Here is a 21,603-nt window from a genome sequence, read left to right on the forward strand (position 1 = left end):
GATGCAGATTTGGACTGGTAGAATATGAGTTAGTGGGGAAATCTGTGGATGATTATAAGAAACGTGTGGGAAACATGATCTGCTACAATTTATCCATATCAATGGTCAGATCCATTCAGTTGTCACATTAAATCCATTACACTGTTGCTTCAAGATGATGTCTGATAAAATTCCTAGAAAAATAAAAATGAAAAGGAAGTATTAGTGAGTTATACTATATTGTGCTCTATGGCAGGACTTCCATCATAGTTGGTCCTGTATCCTAAGTAATGTACACCAACTCCCACCTTCACCATTTATTCTAGACTTCTCTGACACTTGGTCAACACTTCTGCTACCCTGGATTAGAGGAGGATGATTTCAGAAGCTCAGTAAATAGATAGCCAAGTTCATTGCTCCAAGGCCTAGTTGAGGCAGAACTTCATGGTGGAACAATGTGGTAGAGGAATGTGGCACATGCTACCAGGAATCAGGGAGAGAGAACTCTGATCAACAAGGACCAAATATAAGTCCCAAATGCACACCACTAGTGACCCCACCTCCTCCAGCTATATCCCACCTGCTTAGAGTTACCATCCAGTTAATCCCTATCAGCAATGATCAGGATGTAGCTCTCATAAACCAATCATTTCATCTCTAAACTTTCTTGCATTGTCTCACGAGTGAGTTTTTAGATGATACCTCATATCTAAACCATAATATTTTGCCTGTACCCTCAAAAGCTCATGTCCACCCCACAGTGCAAAATACATTTAGTCCATTTCCAAGTCTCAATAATTCAAGGATTGCCCAAACATTCAAGTTCAAAGTCTCCACTGAGATTCAAGGCAAACTCTCAGCATGAGTCCCTCTAAAAGTCTGAAGCAAATTATATATATGCAAAATATGAAGGCACAGAATAAACATGTGTATTCCACAGGGGATAAATAGGGGGATAGAAAAAAGAAACAAGATCAAAGCAAGAGAAAAATTCACCTGGGAAAACAAGTCTTGTAGCTCCTGAGACCCTGCAAGCAGCCGCTGAGAGGGTGCTGCCTGGAGATGTGTAAAGGAAGCTCAAGTAGCACTGGATACTCTCCAGATTAAGAGATGCCAGTAATATGGGGTGTCTTTTGAGGAAAGCTGTAGGAATTGAGCAGAATTAAGCCAACAGAGAGGGAGGCCAAGTGGTCTCCAAACAGCAAGGACATAGGGGTGGAGCTGCACAAGATTTTTGGAAAGTTAGGATGCCATGTACCCCAGCTGCCAAACATGAGTCTACAAGACTTGAGTTTATCCTTTCCTTTATTTAGTATATAAATGATATTTGACAAAACCCAATCAATCACTCAATGATTCTAAAAGTTACTACTTCCCCTATATTACTTGAATGCTGGAGATAATGCAAAAGAAAATAAATCCATTCCCTCGAATCCCATCCCAATTCACCTCAGAGGAAGGTTAGATATAAGACGCTATTGAATTACAAGTTACAATACAGTTTCCACCAGTAATTGCATCTATGTTACCATCAGGCTGGTAAATGACCCCACCTCAGGATTCTCTCCCACTGTCCACTTTCTAGGACCACCTCTGTTAACTCAGTTAATTCTCCAAAGTGAAATCCCAAGATAAGGAGTTTGAAATGAGATGAATTTACTAGAGAAAGTTCATTGAAAAAAACTGGAAAAGGAGTGGGGGGAATTAGAAATTGGTTTGCCTATATCTCTTCCAAATTTCCAGTGTAATGTCATCAGGAATGAGACCTTGTGAATGGGATCAAGACCCTTATAAAAGAGACTTTCCCTTTCACCTTGTACAATATGGGGATGGTGTTCTTCCCTCTAGAGGATGAAGCCATGTCCAGACAAACAGATGTGCTGATTCCTCCATCTTGGACCTCCCAGCCTCTGGAATGGTGGGAAATAAACTCTATTGTTTATCAATGACCCAGTCTGCAGTCTGTGGTATTTTAGGATAGCAGAACAAACAGGCAAAGTTCAAGGAAGAGTGTGATACCCACAAAAGCCCTATAGGTACCAAATTAGATTTTTGGTTTCTGACTAACAAATTACCACATTTTGTGACAATACAATGCCTACTTATTTCATAGCTCTACAATTTTGATGTCCAGCCAGACTCAACTAGGTTCTCTGCTTAGGGATCATAAGGCCCAAATTAAGGATTGGTCTGGTTAAGTTCAGACCTGAAAACTGAGGATGAACATGCATCAAAATTCCCTTAACTATGGTAGAACATAATTCCTTATGATTGCTGGATTGAAGTCCTTGTTTTCTTGTTGGCTGTTGGGCTGTTGTTACCCACCTCTGCTAAAATCTCTCTACAGCCTTCACACAACCCCTTTATCTTCAAGGTCAGCAGTGGCTCGTGGATTCCTTCACATGCTTTTTATCTCTTTGACTTTTTCTTCTGCTACCAGCTGGAGAAAAATCCCTGCTTTTAAAGGATAGTCTCACCTGAATAAGCTCCTTGTATTGAAGTCAACTAATTAGAAAACTTAATTAAATCTGCAAAATCCCTTTGTCACATAACAAGATATCTATAATAGAGAGAAAATTCCTAGTTGCACAGGGCTAAGATATATAGTTCAGAGAATGCCTATAGTGGGCACAAAGTTTCATTTCAAAATGTGTTCTAAAATTAGATTTTGATGATAATTTCAAACCTCTATAAATATACTAAAAATATTTAGTTGTGCACTTTGATGTGTTACTTATACCTTAATAAAACTGTTAAAAATTTAGAAGATAGAAAAGGTCATGTTTATATTATAATATATTTTTATTCTACTTCTCCACTTACACACTTATTCATTCAATATTTTCATGGATTATACTTGGATTTTAAAAGGTGAGCATTTTAATTATTTGTTTTGAGTTTGGTTATTTGCATTTTCCTATTATTTCTGGTTTCCTTAAAGTATTACAAAACATTTTATATAGGCTTTTTCACTATATATAAAGCTGTCCATAAAGCCTCATATAGTTTTCAACAACTTACTGTCCATGTGACCTGAACAGTAGTGGGAGTCAGTACAACTGGAGTGTGAAGGCGAACAAGGACGTCTCCTAGTTCCTTCTATACTTGTCTGTGGTCCATTCCTTGTGCTGGTGGACTGACATCTGCAGTTAGAGGAAATAAAAACTCCTGATTTTTAGAAATTCATAATAAAATTCCAATTCACCTTATACAAGTCAAATTATCCTTCTAGAACTAATTATAGGGGGAAAATTAGAAACCTTTCATGACAAAGAGCATTTAAGCATGTGTGTGTGTGTGTGTGTGTGTGTGTGTGTGTGTTGTGTGTGTGTGTGTACTTCACAAGGTAGGACATAAGTTGAAGGATATTAATCTTCGTTACAATGATTTAATGAAAGACCATTTAAAGTCCCTCATCTCCATTCAAACGCAGACACAATATTGTGGAAGATCACTAGAATGATCCTTTAGAAAGAATGAAGTACATACTCGGAGACTTTTCTAGAAGGATTGGCTTTATGTAGATTTTAGAGCATTGAAGAATTTTCCCCAGTGGTCAATTAATACATGTCTCAACACGGAAGGTTAGAAATTTGTTGAACCCCTTGTTTCAGGTTGTGTTTTTCTACCCCTTGAACTATTTAAGCCTGGGAAGTATGGAAAGAAAAATTTGGGAGACTGGGACAATGAACTATGTCATTAAAGGTAACTAGAGTAGGGGAGAGAGGGGACAGAGCTCCTCAAATTCACAGTCACTGAAAAATTTAGAATACTGACAAAATATTCCAAAATAATAAATTTTGGCCAGAACTCCAATATCTGAAAAGAGGAAATGCAGCTGCTTTTGGTGATTAAGAAAGGAGGAAAAGAAAGAATGGTGATGTTTTGAATAAGACATGCGTACCTGTACATTGTTGTCTCCTTATTCACCATCCACCTATTTACGGCCCTATACAATGGTATATATTCTGTGTCCATTAAGACAAAATGGTACCTTATAGACATTTAATTGATATCAAACACTGAATTTCTTTAACTGGTACACTTCAAAGTTTAGTTGAACTCAAACTACTTTATTTAATGAAGAAGGTCCAATTTAAAATGATTAATTTTCTTCATCTTTTTTTTTCTCCTGTTTTCTCAGGCCACCACGCCATATTTTTGCAGAAATATCTTTAAAGTGCATATCTTAGCTATAATTTAAATTGAGTGCACTAATTTAAATTGCCACATGAATACTTGGAAACCATACTTGGATGATTTTTTCCCCCTCATTTTCCTTCTTTGTTTCATCCTTAACAAAACTGCAAAGTACACTCTTATTGAAATTGGGGGAGGGGGGAGTCCCTTTATATGAACAATGTTAATCTTTGCCTAAAAAATACACTCAATTGAGATGTTGATGGTGTAAGCATTTAGTAGCCTTAATGAAATAAACAATTTCTGTGTTCTGTGATATTTAAAATCTTTGTAAAATAAGAGCTCTTTGAAAGTTAGCGGTTGCAAAATGCAAAGCTACTGAAAGTGAGGTATCAAAAATGATCCTGACTTTCAGACCCACAACATGAGTTTTCCTATTAAATATATGTTAAAAGAACATAAGTCTTTTGCTCTGGATAGTCTCTCAACTGAAACAGGTCAGATCAAGAACAACTTTTCATTAATCTTTCTTGACCTTTTCACCGAGAGTTATTTTATGAGTCAAGATTTAGTGACTGGCATAGTTATTGAATGATCTGGACAATCTGCCAGACTCAGTCACATGCAAGTCATCCACATTCTGTTATCTCCTTACCTCACACTGCAGTTGTACACAAAAAAACTATTGCAATCCACACAGGTGTAAATGATCTAGGTACTAGGATTTCCTGAATTAAAATTATACATCTTTTCCATTTTGCATCCAATAATTTAATTTACTCATTAAATTCAGACAACCTATAAAGCAATTGTATCTAGGTAAGGTAAAATATAACTAGTTTCAGGTCTTCAGATTCTTTGTTGTGCTTTTTATTTTTCCTGAGACAGGTTTTTTACCTACAGGCCCTTTATCATCAAGGAAAATTAATCACATTACTGCTTAGAGAACAGTAGCAGAGTGGCATTCCCTCCTCTCTTGACTGTCATCATGTCAGCAACGTTAGTCACGTGGTGACTTTATCTCACTTGATTCCTTTAAGGCACCTTCTCTGTTATAATGGCATGCTAGTTACTATCACTGAACTACATGGTAATTATAATAATATTTTATGCCTGTATAGTGCTTTTCATAGCACAAAATACTACTTTGAATTATATCTTGTTCAAAGCCTTTTACAAATAAGAAATAATTAACCCTTTTTTATAACTCTGTGGGGAGCTGTTTGCAGCAAATAATAAAGGCACTACTTCTATTGTATTAATTCCCTTTACCTACTAGTAGAAAAGGAAACTATAATCTAGCATCCTGCATTCCATCTGAGATTCCAGTGACTTTTTAGTTGGAATAGTCAGGTTACTAAAGATGAGATGAGGACATCTCCATTTTGAAATCACATTTTGATATTCTAGGAGTTTTTATACTAGTCAAAAGAATGACAAGCCTCAGAAAGAAAAATTGATTTACTGTTTTCTGTACTAAATTACTTTTTGAAACATTGGATTGAATAAAATACATCATAACTGTGGTCATTAAACTTTGGCACCAGCATCCCCTGGAGGGTATATTAAGATACACACTGGCTGACCCCAGTGTTTTTGACTTGGAGCCTGAAAATCTGTGTTTCTAACTATCTCAGAGGATCCATATGCTGCCTTCTCAGGACAGTCACTGTACTATAAAAATAGAATTTCTGAAGTAATTTGGATACCCCTATCTGAGCATCTATCCATTAAAATATCACTTTTTTTGGCTAGTGTATAATTTCTTCCAAAGAAGGAGAAATTTTATTTTTATTTATTTTATCTTTTTTTCCCTCTTGTAAATATACTAAAGTCCTAGCTTAGTGGATTTACTTTTAACATGTAAATGTATCCGATTTAATTTTTCACTGCAAAGATCCTAACAGCTCCAGAGAAAGGAAACATTTTAGCAAGTTGAACTGCTGACTTCTTTCTTCTTCACTAGATAAAGTCCAGTAAATTATTTTACAAAGCAGTGTACATACATGTACTTTTCCTCATGCAATCTCTTTGTTCTCAAATGTCAGTCTGATGCTTCTCTCTAGAACCAGTCATGTTTACAGCTATTGAAATTACCTTGAGTGTGCACAGGGTCTGACATAGGGCTTGGGTCTCTGAGACCTGGGGGTTGATCGCTCTGACCATGAACAAGTAGATTGTATTGGGTCCTCTAACAGTATAAAGGGTGGTATTTACATGGTTTGCCACTGTCTGCCAGCTATTGTTCACTGATTAGCTGAAATGTGAACAGAAATTTCACTTAAAGAACAGTCATACAGTTATTGGAAATGGAGTTGGGAAGTAATGACAAAGGTTAATGGCTGAAAATTAAACACACACACACACACACAACACTTGAAGTGTTCAGCCCAATAAATGAAACATTTGGATGAATTCAGTTTATTCAACAACAAAGCCGAGCCCACCTAACGGAAGTGCCATGCACAACAAAATTAAACTCAGCCCAGGAGATGTGACAGCCCTTTGCTAATGCGCAGCAGCCCACTAAATGAATACCTGTAAATGGAACAGAGGCCAAGATCACAATATCAAGTTTATACAATAAGCATGGTCTATATATATATATATATATATATATATATATATATATATATATATACACCTTGAAAAGAATTAACCTGCAGAAAGAATAAGTGGACTATAGAGTAAATTATGCCAATATATTTTCCTGTTACAAGGTGTGTTTTCTTTTGCATCAATTCCACATGCAATATTATAATAGAGCCTTCTAAAACTACATATCTGTAAAAGAAGAAAGGAAGCATGTAATGAATATTTTCCCTTGGTTACATTTTTTTAAAAAACTGTACATTACACAGAATTGTGATTTGGCATCTCAGACTGGTGAAATATCTCTGAATGTGTGTGTGTGTGTGTGTGTGTGTGTGTGTGTGTGTGTGTGTAGACAGACCTTTTAGAGCCAGATGGATGACATTTTAAAATACGTTGTCTATAGTCAAATGCTACTTTTGCTTACAATGAAGAGAAAATGGTATTAGGGAGGTTTCATTTTAGATGTCTTTAAGCATCAAACTATCAAACTGTAGAAAATAGTATTTTGAAATTTGAAAACTATGTACCTTTTATTATCTTAAATATGGACTGTAAAAGCTCAAAATGAAAGTGATCATTTGTCCCATTATTGACAAAGGACAAAGGCTAGCCTTCAAAATGTATGATGTTATGATGTGAAATTAAACATGAAAATAAATTAAGTATATTTTCCCATTTGCATCAGTATGTCATTAAATTCCCATAAAGTAATTTTATAATAATATTTGCTAATTTATCATTCATAGCTGTAAGTTGATAGGATTTCAAAAAATACATGAAAACATCTTTTCCTTTCTGCACTAAAACCACATGGAATCAGTTTCTCGATTTAGATTTACATTTTCTTGCAGACATATTTAATAGATTTATTCAAATATATAGCATAAAAACATTGGAATTAAGTTCTATCCTAATTATTAGGCATAAATATTCCAAAGTCTCATGCTTCAATAAATATTGCATAACATAAAAATGTGTTTGTCCCTAATTAAAGTATTGTCTTCCCAGTTCTAATGCCCAAATTCTCATTTTAAATACATACACTTTTCAGGAAAAATAAATGAGCTAAGTGATTGTGTCATGACTACATTTCTATAGATATAGACATAGATGATGCATATTTAATTCTACAATTAAGTTATAAATTAAAACATAAAGTCTGTTCTTAAATAAAGACTTATATAAAAGATAAATTCTTCAAATGCATCCATTGAACCCATTCTTATCCTAACACAGCCAGATAGCTCAGGTGAGGCTTTAGTACTTAAGAGCTAAATTAAAAACACAACTAAGAAAAAAGAAATCATGCCATACCTGAAAGCTTCAATGATATATGCACTTGCTGGAAGAGTACCAGGGGTACCTTGTTGCCAGGACAAGGTAACACTATTCTTAGTAACATCAGTGACCTGTGGTTTTGATGGTGGTCCTGGCAGGTCATTTAAATCATAATTTTTACTGATTGTTGCTCCAGATTCTATAGAAGACAGACAGAATAAACCTTGTTCCTGATCAGTCATGTTGACATTGATGCTTACAAGAAGAAAACAGTCTACTAAAGAAGTTGGCTTAGATGGTGAACAATTCATCTTCATTAATCAGTAGCATCTATGTAAGTGAATATCTGCTTTCCATACACATTAGTAAATGCAAACTCTACTTTCACACATGATCACTAGAATTTCCTGCACTTAAGAGGATGTAAAATAACAAAGTTTTCAAGAACCAATGTACTAAATTTCACAAATGTAATGCTGAGTGTGAACTGGTAGAGGGCTTAAAAAGTGGTACTGAATGTAAAGACTTAGATTTACATTCAATCAATTAAAACTTTGATCGTCCACTATCTTGTTATTTAATAAGGAACCATCATTATGAGGCTCAAGATTTCTGCTGCTAAGATGGTTCACAAAGAGCTCACCTGTCACATCCAGTACTGCACTCCAGGAAGTCTCCCCACTTGAACTTGTAGCCACACAAGTGTAAGTGCTAGTGTCAGAAATCTAGCATTCATGGAAGGAGAGAATTCAACTGTAATCAATATGCAGAATAATTACTCAATATCAACCAGGCAATATTTGATTTTTTTAAAGTTACCATTTGCCCATCTAAATAATGCATTAATTTTATATATATGAAATATTAAAATAAATCCATACAATGTTATTCATAGCATTGATTTGAAAGTTTTCAAAATTATATTTCTACAATTAAATGTATAGGATAAATTCTATTTGTCTTTTTACTTTTTTGATAATACTAATCTCTTAATTTCATTTTATAATGGAGCCTGAGTTAAATATAGACAACTCAGGACAGAATTCATTCATAATATCATAAGGCTACACACCATCAGAAATGAAAAGCTGTCTTTTCTGTTTTTTTTTTCTGTTTTAAATAAACTATTTACTCTGGAATAAATTAGCAATGAGATAATAGGAGGCCATACTTTCTTTCTTTTCAAAAACATGAAAAAAAAGAAGAAAAATATTTTTTTAAGAAGAATTTTTTTTTCTTTTAAGGAGTTCAGTATTCACTTCTATGTAAATTGTAGCAGTGCAGAATCCAGTAAAATAAAGTTGTGTCATACGTAAATCAACAAATACTGACTATGGAGTTAGTGTTGAAAGGGATCATAAAAATAATCTAACAAAATTCAAACATTTTTAAAAACTGACATTTCATTGAGGACTGAAAATGTTTTCATTACTCATTCAAGAACAGCCAAGAACACTTAAAAAGAGGTCTCTTTTACAAATCAAAGCCAAAAGATTCTCTCATTATAATTTGAAAATAGCCCCAAGGTCAATAAAAGATGCAATTCAAAAGTCCTCACTGTGGTTGAGACTTGTGGGCTTCCATGGTAAACAACACTCACTTAGGTTGGGTTTAGGAGTACAGGAGAAGTGAGACTGGGAAGAGAGGCTCATGAAAAAAGAGAATAAAGCAAGGCAGAAGACATAGATTAAAACTGTGATGAACATGAACTTAATTGGTGGTGAAATGTGGGAGTTCATAGAATATTGCATCTGTCAGGTTCAAAATGTAAGTATATTGATGATTCTAGCTTTCAGAATGGATTCTCAGGTATATCATTAGTGCATGGATGTTACTGCCATTTCACTGTTTTAATTGATTTTAAATGTCATTATGTATTTTAACTTAAGTTTCAAATTGCTCTTGCACGTCATTCTTTGCCATATTATCTCTGTACAATTGTCTTCTATTACACAGAGGGATGATGGGAATAGCCATTGTAGAATGAGCCATTCTTTCAAATGTGGCTGTGTTCACATTATAGTCATTATAATTCTTTGCATTTATGAAGCATCACTCATAAACTAAATATAATAAGCCAGCGTTGGATTTTAATGGGATGTTCATTTGAATATGGACTGTGAAAGAGTAAAAAAATTTGCATTTTATTCTAGCTGTTGAACTAAAACGTAGCACTTGTTATGCTGTGAAAATGCTAAAAGAAGAGTATGTAGGTGATGCTTTTTAACTGTAGCTCCTTGTCATTGTGTGGAGATACAACCTGACATTAGCTGTGGTAGGTAGGTTTTAATGAGTACTGGAATATTCTACTTCTCAAAAGATACAGATTCAGTTACCAATTAGCTGGACTATGAGAACACTGTATTCATCATGTTATTTTTTTTCTCTTGCTTTACATACTGAAAATGAAATAGTGGGACACAAAAGAACATGACCTATAGAAAACCTTTCTTGATTATGCAAGTGAAACACTGAAAAGCCCATTTGAATCCTCCTGGAAAGAGACTCATTTTACAGAAAAAGAATGATGTGCTTACTTTGGTGTTTATCAAATGCCTGAATATCATTGATAAATCTCACTATTTTATCACCATAATCATCAGCACTTTACTCTCTTCTATTGTTTTAATTTTAAATAATAACTTTTCTGGACAAGAATGCTTCACTTCTCTTCCAACCTTATCCATTCATCTCACCAACTGCTTTAAGAGGTGTATATTCTAGCTCACTCCATCCTACTTTTCTCCTTGTGCAGTTGGCTACAGATAAGCCCCTAGGAGCTGGCATCTTAGAGACTACTCAGAAGCCTTTCAGGGCTCCGAGTTTGACATCATCAAGCACGCACCTTTAATTGCTTCTTTCAAACACTCCTAGGAATCTTGACTCTGAGAATAACCTTTAATTCAACAATACAGCGAAAATGCATTAACCTCCATTGCCCTAGGTTGCCTTGCTCCCAGAGAGAGAGGTTAAAGTGTTTACCCAAGGAGAGCTGGCATTAATTTTTTAATAACTTCCATTTTGTTCAAAGAAAGTTAATAACTATTTTACAATCAATGAAAAGACAGATTAAAAAGAGTCTGTATTAATTTATTTTCCTTTAACTGAACTTGGCAGTAGTTTTGTTACTTAAGAGCAATAATTAATGCCTATGTCTCAAAATCATATATGTGTGTGGTGTGTCTGTGTGTGTGTGTGTGTGTTTATATATACACACATACACACACAACTAAAAATCTAAGCATGTATTTGCTACAAAAATAGGATCATTCTTTTATATGGCGTGTGTGTGTGTGTGTGTGTGTGTGTGTGTGTTACAGTGATAAATAACCAGATAAACATATATGTGTAGATAACATTTCCCATCATACAGGAAGAATCCTTTTCATTTGAAAACATTTATATTAGAACATTTTTTACTTTCCTCCTTAGCTTCTGAATGTGAAAATTGAGCAATATGGTTTTGTTTGTTTGTTTGTTTTTTCTTTATCTTTCATTCCCAATTTCTACCTAGATACCAGTTTCTACTAACTGTTCTTCCACTGAATTGTTTTCAATCCATTTTTTCCTCATGCATTATATTATACCCAGTATCTTAATTCTGGCTTTCAAACCCAGTGGTATGAATATATCCTCCAGCTTTAGTGTAATGCTTGCAACATGGGGTAAGTAGGGGTAGAGTAACTATTCTTGGTTGAATGAGTTGAATATACTGGCAGAGAACAGATATTGCTCATGGTGATATTCACCTGGATTTTACAATTTCCATATTCCACCTGAGTATATTGAAAACCATTGGTTTCAAGGTTTTAAGATACCTTGTTTGTGACTTTCGTACATAGGATTGCAATGCCTATTTTGGTAGGAGATGATCTTCCTTGTTGACATAGAGGAAGGAGACAGGCATATTGAGAAAGTCCACATAGCAATGTACTAAAGGTAAGTAAACTGAGGTTGTTAATCCAGTAGACCCAAATAACTCTAGTCTACCAGCAGTCATGATGATTGGAAGCAAATCTATCCTGTCAATCTTCATATGAGCCCTCATCTCCTCTAACTGGCACCTCTGATTATGCCTCTGAAACAGGTGGCCCTATTAAGTCATAGTCATGCTTCTAACTCACATTAGCTATGAGATATTAATAATTGTTTTACTGCCAATATTGTTACATTGTAATAGATAGTTAAAAAATATCCAGAAGCACACATATTATTTTGAGTTGCTCCTGAAGAGGTACCAACTTGTTAAATTTCCAGGAATGGTCTTTCTCTGTTGCATACATTTCAGTTAAAAGATGACCAACAATTTGTTCTCATCCTGGGGTTTAAATGAAAAAATCCACAGCAACATCCCCTAAAACCTATCGGTTTCCTCTAACTAGCCAAACCTGCCTTTCTTGCATTCAGTCTCATCCCTTTATTTTTTCTACACAATTTTTTGACCAAGCCAACTTATCTACATCTTGCTATGATATACCTTTCATCAGTGATAGTAAAATCAGAAGCATTTGTCACTTTTTCAAAGGATTTTATATATTATACTACTATCCTTAAATCATTAAACTATGATTTATAGTTTCAATAATTACATACATAGCAGATGTGATACAAGAGTAAAAAGATTCTAGGTATGTTTTGAATTTATGAGTGACATAAGGAAAAGACCCTTGCTCTAATTTCAACTAAGAATTTGTACAGTAAGAAATAACATGCACAGAAGGCATGCTAAGATGTAAGATTTTAAGTTCACCACAAAATATTTCCCTATAACAGTTCTTATGTTAAGACAAGGACTCAAATGCAAACCAAATATTGCTTACCCGTAAATTCTTAATTTGCAGTGTTCCTTGCTCTTGAACCTCTACCCAGAAAAGTAAATCCCTCCTTTAACCAGCTAATGACTGGAAGAGGATCACCAGTGGCTTTACATTTTAGTAATGCTGTACCATCGACTGCTAGTGTTTGGTTTACTGGGCCTTGTAAGATGATGGGAGGAGGTCTATCTGTCAGAACTGATGAATAAAGACATATTTAGTATATTTTAACTCCTATGCATTCAATAGTCTTAAAGTACTGATATCAGAAGTAAGGAGAAAACCCCAAAGCCAAACATATTACTTAGAACTTACTTTGTGTATTTATTCAATACCCATCATATATATCATATATGTACATATAACATCCAATACATAAGATATATATTTAAAAATCCTCCCAGAAAATAAAAAAGAATAGTGGATTTAAATTATTGTTTAGCAACTGTGATGAAAAAAAATGGTTTCTTTTCTCTAAAAAGTTATTTTTTATTACCAGGTAAATAATTAGAAAAGTAATTTTGCTTGAGGTTCTCAATTCCTTTGTCTATCCATGTTTGTAAACACCAATTTTCATGACTCTGTCTCCATCTGTATGCATCATATTTATACTAGTGTTCACAGATTTGGGGAAAAAATCATTAAAATTACCAGGCCTCTACGAACCACCCATGACACAACCAATCAATTTTAATTTAAATTAGAACTTAGGATAATAGGTCCCCACAAGTCAAGACACTGTAGACCCCAATGAACCTGAATTTATTATATTGATAATAAAAAAACTATAGTAAACCATAGAACCATTACTTGGTCATACATCAAAATTAGAACTACTTATTTCACTGATTTTTTGATCACTTTCTTCATTTTAGAAACAGATGAAGAAGCTTAAGAGAATGTGGGAGCCCAATATTACAATAATTCTGAGACATCTGGCAATAATTTGGCAAATACAAATTTAAGCTAATGGTTTTACATAAATCGTTTATGAGCCAAAACTAGATCAATGGATTTTTTTAATATGGGGAGAAAAATAGGTCTTCAGAGTCTAACTTATTTATCAAATTTTAAATGTTACATCTTTGCTTCAAATTAAGTTCTTTGTAAGAATTCCAGTAATTTCTTATAACCTGCTTTTATTGTCATATCTCTGAAATCATTAGATGTAGCCAAAGGTCATCTAATTATTCCCCTCTGCCTTTTTTTTTTAATGCCTAAATGAGTGGTTCATTGTCTTTTGAACGACTTCGATGAATAAGTGAATTGAAAATCTCCTGACCAGAGGAATTCTCACTTTCAAGGATGTTATGGGTGAAAGATGACCACAAGGTTTCCATGACATTAAGGTCAAAGTTTAAATGAACATTTAGGGTTTCCAGTGATCTGTGAACAACTCCATGGTCTTCTCTAACTATGCATTATAAATCCTTAATAAACCATTCATGTAAGATTATGGTTTGACATTTATAGTCAGCATAAGACAGAAATGCATTTCAGCTCCTAGTCCTTTTAGATTCTATTCATTCCACCCATAGAATTTTCTTTACAAGTTTTTTTAACTTTCTGAAACAAGGGCAAAGGAAAAAAGTGAATAACCATGAGAAGATCTTTTAGAGGTCTATTTTGAAACTTAAGTATTTGGAAACATCTTACCTCAATCCATAATCTGTACAATGTAACTCGACATGACATATTTCATCACTATTAGCAATAGTATGTGAATACTATATGAATGTTTAAATTAAATATATGCTCAGTAATTGAGTTTAATGTCAAAGATATAACAAAAACATTGGTACAGATGGAATAAGCACTTGTTTCTCTGAATATGATATATATTTTTCAATTTACAACTTCAATTGACTCAAAATTGCCCTAGATCTTATAAAAGAGTACACCTAAAATGAAAATGATGACTTACATATGATTAAATTACTAACTATTCTGAAAAACCTAAAGTATGACTAGAAGCTGAAGTCATCAGCTAAGGACACAATTTCATATTTAGAGATAGTTATTCATAATAACTTTGACTTTTTGATTGCTTAAGTAAAAATCAATGTAGGAATTAATGTTCAAAACAGTTGTAATGAAATGTTCAGAGCCATCTCAGTCAACTGAAAATTTAAACTCCATCATGACCTTTTTAATTTTGACCTAGAATAGATATTCTAGCTGTGAGATATCATCAACTAACATAAGTTTTCAATTCATTGTATCAAAAATAATTCTCAATATCTACCTGTCTCATGAACCCTATCAGTTGAAACCACTACCACTTCTAATTCACTCATTTTGTTTTCTACATATATGGTCTGCTTTTTCATAGCAAATTATTCATTTAAGCTCGGTCTCTCTCAAGTAAAATGCTTCAAGTAGCTAGATTATAGTAGATATTTTAAGCATTATATTTGAAATATAGCAATTTAGAGTAAATCTTAGGTTTAGATCCAAATATCTTGTTTTCCAAGTATAAATACCTATAAACATTTACTGATAGAATATATGAGTACTTTTAAAATATTCATAATTATCTTTCACTCTTTTTAAATAAACAAAGAGGTAGAAACCATCAAAGAGGCTTTAAGGAAGCACTGCCTATTTAAAGAAGGATTTCTCATCACTGTTACCCTTGAACCTGACTTCTTCTTTCAGCTCCAGTCCACAAATCTCCAGAGCATCAGCAGGTGCAGACATTAATGACTCAATATCTTCACAGCCAGTGTTTGTCTGTCTTATTTATTCCCATTACTGACATGGTGCTGAATCAGGCCATACCATGGACAGATATTAAAAAATACTATCTTTCTATTAATTTTAAATGACCTTTTAATCTACACGTAAATTCAAATTCCATGAAATCACATTGAAATTTAAACCAGCAGAGAATTAGAGAAACCACAGATGAAAAGTCTTATATCTCAGTAACCAGCATGAGAAGGGAAAACAAACACAAAAAGCTCACCAATATAAGACAGCAATAGAAAGTTTTAATTTAAGGCATGGAAGAATAGGGAATAAATTCATGCTCAGAGGCTCAAAAATTAGCTACAACTTCCTAACTGTCAATTGTGATGAACCTTGGGGAAAGATCAGAACCTTTTCAACTTTCACTCTGAATGTAAGTGTCTCTGTTAAGATTCAAAGTATATACGTGCAAGTAAAAAATAATAATTTTAGCATTCATCAGTGCTTCCAAAAGTACTTAATTAATTTAGCTTAGTGAATGTATAATTAAAGGCAGAGGAATGTCATAATGTGATTAGCTAACTAAAAAACTAATTCTCTGTTTCACTGATAATATTAAAGATGATATCTCTTATTCTGCAATAAAATATAAAATTATTAAAATCTTTGAGAAGCAGTCATGTCAACATAAGACTAACTAAAAGTATTCAGATTATACTTGTAAACACAATAATTTTGATGTCATTTCTTTAAAATTACTTTAAATTTAAAATTAAAATTTCCTCCAAATCAATGTTTTTAAGATTAAAATGGGCTGCCTTTGGGAAAATAAATGGCATTAAAGGAAATACTGGCAGGTAAATTAAAAACTGTTAAAATGTGTTACTTTACCTAGATTTAAATTTAGAGGATAAACATTGATCTAAACCATTTAACAAGTAGAAAAACCCCACATTTAATGTGTATCTTGAAATAAAAAATCATATTTTTTATGAGACAAATCTAAAAACAATATCACACCATCAGTAACCTCCAGTTGAGCTTTTGCTAAAATGCTTCCTGCCATAGTCAAGGCCTGGCAGATGTACTAACCCGCATCTGAGTGCTGAATGGTGGTAATGGTGAGGTCTCCAGTTGGTGACACTGAACATCTACTGTTGGGCTGCTGGGGTTGGTTTGGGAAAAGTAGGTTCTGTAGAAGCAAACACAATGTTATCAATATTTTTTTTACCATTTACAAGGAAAATTGCATTAACAACAAATATTATAGTTATGAAAAATATGATTGGTAAAATGATGTATAGATTTAAACAAAAAAGTTTCAAAATAATTATAGGTCGGGTAGTGGGAAAACTAACTGGGAAAGTTTCCAATCATGGTGTATGCTCTATGACCTCAATATACTTCAGTTAAAGGAATGATCACCTGCATTTTTAAAGAGCTGGATCTGTCTTTAATTTTTAAGTTTTGATTGGCATATAATGCTTGTACATTTTAATGGGCTACAGTATTCAACACATATATACAGCATGTAATGATAAAATCAGCGTAACATTAAGGTTTCTTGATCTCAGCCATTTACTCTCTCTAAAACAAGTTTTCCTCATCTATAAAATGGTCAGCATAATGCTCATATGATTTAACTCCTACACAAGGTAAGAATCGAGAGAGTAACAATAAATGTGTAGGTTTTTTCTAAACTTACAAGAAACAAAGAATGTAAAATATAATTGCAATTGTCACTGATAATTTTGAATATTTTAGGACAACAAATTAAATTCTAACATTTTTCAAAATGTGTTTGTCTTTGACTGACAGACAAAGCTGAGTGTATTGCTATAATGCACTGCAAATCATGACAACTTCCCAAAGAGCTATGGACAAATCCTAATCTAAGCATGATAAAATCAATGGCTGAAAATTAAAGGATGTAGAATAATTATGGAAGTTAGAATGTTCAACCAAACAATTTTGAAGTATTATTTTTGAAAAACACTTTACTATATATCACAAAAAAGCCTATGATATATCTCATATAGCCTAATCATAAATGTTGAAAGTTTTTATATGAGTGCAGTAACATCAATTTAGATGACCTATGTCACTTTACTGTTGTTCAATTAAGAAAAACATTTGGATATAATAAATCATATTGAGGTATGTTTCCAAGTTGGATTATAAATAAGAACATACCAATTTTTATGTTCTATTTACTTACAAAAAAGAACATTATAACCCTCAGGGATCTGTTTCTCAATATAGTAATTAATTTTCCAGGTTTGTAATTAAACAGTTTCAATAAGTTGCAATCAGGAGGTAATAACATTCAATTAAAGGCACAAGACACATTTTCACCTTAAAATGTTTTTACCCTTGAAGTACTACCAATGGAAGAGGATAAAATAGGGTATTAACACTTTTCAATTACGCTAAATGACTTTAATCCTGCAAATGATGTCCTACTTTAATTAGAAGCTCTTCTCTTTATTGCAACATGATGGATGTCCACTTTATTAGATTCAAGTGTGACACTGTAAGCCCACTTTACATAAACATTATCATGTTATTAAACTCCTAAAAGAAGAGATGTTTGCTAGCCTGACAGGGATATGATTTCAAAAAAACTGTTTCCCTCTCCTAAAATTTGTATTACTATCTAAGTCTAGATATTTTCATGCATATGAAACATAATTTGAGAACAAGTTAAATCTCACCTGGAATCCAAATATATTACAGAAATAAACCATCCAAAAGAGAAGGGTCTAAATTTAAAGGCACTTGAAAATGATACAATAACTCAAAATGTGCACTTTCTTACAATTAGCCATTAGAATACTAATTTACATAGCACCAATCCATCAGATGGGCTAATTCTCTCTGGGATCTATTCCTCTAGGATGTAATATAAGTCCACCTTCTAAATGATCCATTTACATGGAAAATGGCATTTGATTGAGGTTAACCCATCATCTTTATTCCCTACTTGTATGACATGGCCAAAAGAAAATGGATTATAAGCAAAACCAAGGCACTCTACAGAGCTCTGCTTGCCTTGAAGTGTCTGAGAATCCTATTAGTACTAATTGGCATTATCAGCACATATTGGGGAATATGGACCATTAAGTCCAAGCACTTCACTCTTTCTACTGATGGATAGTCATAGATCACCATAGAAATTGGATACTACAAACTGTAAGACCAATTTATTTTTCCTAATATCCTAATTCATGATTTGAAAATTTACAGTTTGCTCAAGCACTTCTCTTTACTCTCTCTCCCTCTGTACCTCCCTCCCTCCTCCCAATCTCTAGATCCCTGATGGAAGCAGATTGGTAAGAAGAAGGTAACTAGACCTATGATAATAAACAAGCCAAAGAAGCTAAGTAGAAATTTTGTGGCATCCTTAGCTATAGTATATATGGATTTACATGCTACTTTGTCAAATAGGAAAAGGAATACTTCAATGCTTTTGATAACTATTTTCATAACCATTAAAAACAATGTTTGATACCATATGTGAATTAGACTACAGGGAAAAAAACATTTTTTTATCTAACTTGGAGCTATTTTGAGGGATATTATGTACACATGAAATAATCTTACAAAAATAAATCATATATATATATATATATATATATATATATATATATCAGGAAACATTATGAGATTTCACTCAAAACATGACTTAAAGTGTGAATTTGCAATAATCAAATTGCTTCTCATCATTATGTTTGCTATCAGTGACAAAATAGCAATTTGTGTTATCTTCATAACACGTAAATTCCTTTTACATTTACACTTATTTATGAAATCTTCATAACTCATGGGAGGTAAGATGTATAACCCAAAATTTCAGATTAGTATAAAAACTAGCTTCAGTAAAGTTGAAAAACACTTACAAATACTGTGCAACAAAAAAGGAGGAAAATGGCTTTAAGGCCTCTCCTTTAAAGGTTGTGAGTGTGTATGCATGTGTGTGTTTAACTATCATATCTTTTTTTTCATACTTACTGGAATGTTTGGGATAAATTCATGTGAAATAAACTGAAAAGAATAGTCAAGGAAATCTATGAAGAGAAATACATTTTATAGCTGTTAAATGATTAAAAAAATTGGGAGTTGAAGTCTGATAATTCTGGTAATGGGATAAGGCAGTGGGCATGACTCTCTTTTCTTCATTGCCTTTACATCCCTGACTCAGAGGGGAAGTAACAAGGAGTGTTGAGAAAGTAAGAATGACCAGGTGTCCATTCAGAGTTTAAAACTGCTAGTTTGGAGGTGGTTCAGGAATGCAGAGGAACCCCTACAAATTAGAAAGCATGGCTGAGCAGGACTTCCTAGAGGCTCTCCAGAAGGACAGACATATATGAGTTCTTATAAATAGGTTCTCTTAATGTAGCTAAAACCATTCCCTATTGCTGGCCAAGTTTTCAGATTTCCTATGACTTATAATAATATTTTCAATTAATCCCTGAGAAATTTTTTCAGAACCTGGACTAGTATCAGAATGTGCTGGGGAAGAGTACCACAAGAACTACATTTCTTGTCTGGATGATTTTAGAGAATCTAGCACAAAATAATTCAGGATCTCTCAGGAATGCACAAATTTTTATGCAAAGATCACAACCTCTGATCTAATTTTAGCTGAAAGTTCCATTCATTGCCTCAGAAGGTATAGGCTAAACACTCTCTGAATTTGGACCAAGTGCTAAATTATAAAAGTAATGTATCCAGTTGGCTTTGGGAGAGACATTGAGAGGCCATCATGTCCAGAAAGAGCAAAGAAAAGATAAGGTAGGTATTGGCTCTTTGTGTTATATATTATTTCTGTTTTACCCTACTGTGAAGAAATCCAGAAGGGAAAATGAAAGAAAAGATTTCTTCAACTCTTAAGTGGAAACAGGCTTAAATTAATAATTTTTAAAAGTCATTTATATTTTCTATCTAGGAGTGGAGGGATATTGGATCTATGCCAATAAATGCTAGAAATATTTTTTTATCATCTTCCATGAGCGAGGAACTATTCTCAGCTCTTTGTATGTACCAACTCACTTACACAGACTAATCCTGTGCAAGAAAGCAAAATCACCTTAACCTGCAGAGATTTAAATATTTACAGAGGTTTGGTTGGATTTTTAAAATAAGTTTGCTACACTCTGTTTTTTGCAAAATGCAGGATTTTCAAAGATTACCAATAGCAAATAAAAAGTGCTAGAACATCTGTCTTTCACTTATTTTAGAATCACTTGTCTTTCTTTTAGCAATAAAATAAGTTCAGCATCTGATAGCAATGGAGGCAAGGCAAGCTTCAGGGAGTACCAAAGTCAGCAAATTTCAGAGACTTCAGAAAAGCAGTCAAGCCTCACACTCACCTGGCTGTCTTCTTTCTGCCAAAACACAGCTGGCTGGGGATTTTCTTTAGTTTCACAGGGAAATGTTGCCGTTCGACCTTGAGCAACAATCTGATCTCTTGGCCTAACCACAAACTGTGGAGGAGCTATAATTTAAAAGGAAAGAAAATGTGTAAATATCAACCATTGTCAAAGAAAAAGATATCAAAGAGAAAATCTGGCTCTGGGTGCATTGCTCAGTGCCAGAGAGCAATTTTTTACTTACTTGTATGCATTTCTTAAAACACTGAGGGATTGGGGAAATAATGTGAGAAAACTTATTAGCAGATCTATTTTAAATATTGTCCATTATATTATATCCCTGTGTCCCACCTACTTGTATGGGAAAATTGATCCCTTATGATTCTAACATTTTTTATAAAAATGATTTGGTTATATTTTTTAATAGAAAAACATGGAAAGGAGTCACTCCTTTACACAATTATCTCCTCCTTTAAAATCCATCTCCTAGTACACACTTATTTTATTACAATATTTGTAAGATATTGAATGAGGCAATGGGATGTCAGAAGGCATAAAATATGATCCATATTATTAAAATTCTTATATTCTGGAATTCAAGATTTGAAGATTAAAGACATTGAATTATTTAAGGGATGGAAGTTACATATTTGAAATAACAAACAATATAAATAAACGTATCAAATTAGAGCACCCCAGGGTTTAATCTATCTATATCTATATCTATATCAGAA

At 33.4% G+C, this 21,603-nt stretch overlaps 1 pseudogene; it reads right to left on the bottom strand.

The window, feature by feature from the left end:
* Nucleotides 1-105: 105 nt before the first annotated feature.
* On the bottom strand, nucleotides 106-21,123 carry LOC143410594 (roundabout homolog 2-like; annotated as a pseudogene).
* Between the last annotated feature and the right edge of the window lie 480 nt (nucleotides 21,124-21,603).

This window comes from Callospermophilus lateralis, chromosome 11, assembly GCF_048772815.1.
Source record: "Callospermophilus lateralis isolate mCalLat2 chromosome 11, mCalLat2.hap1, whole genome shotgun sequence".
NCBI lineage: Eukaryota > Metazoa > Chordata > Mammalia > Rodentia > Sciuridae > Callospermophilus > Callospermophilus lateralis.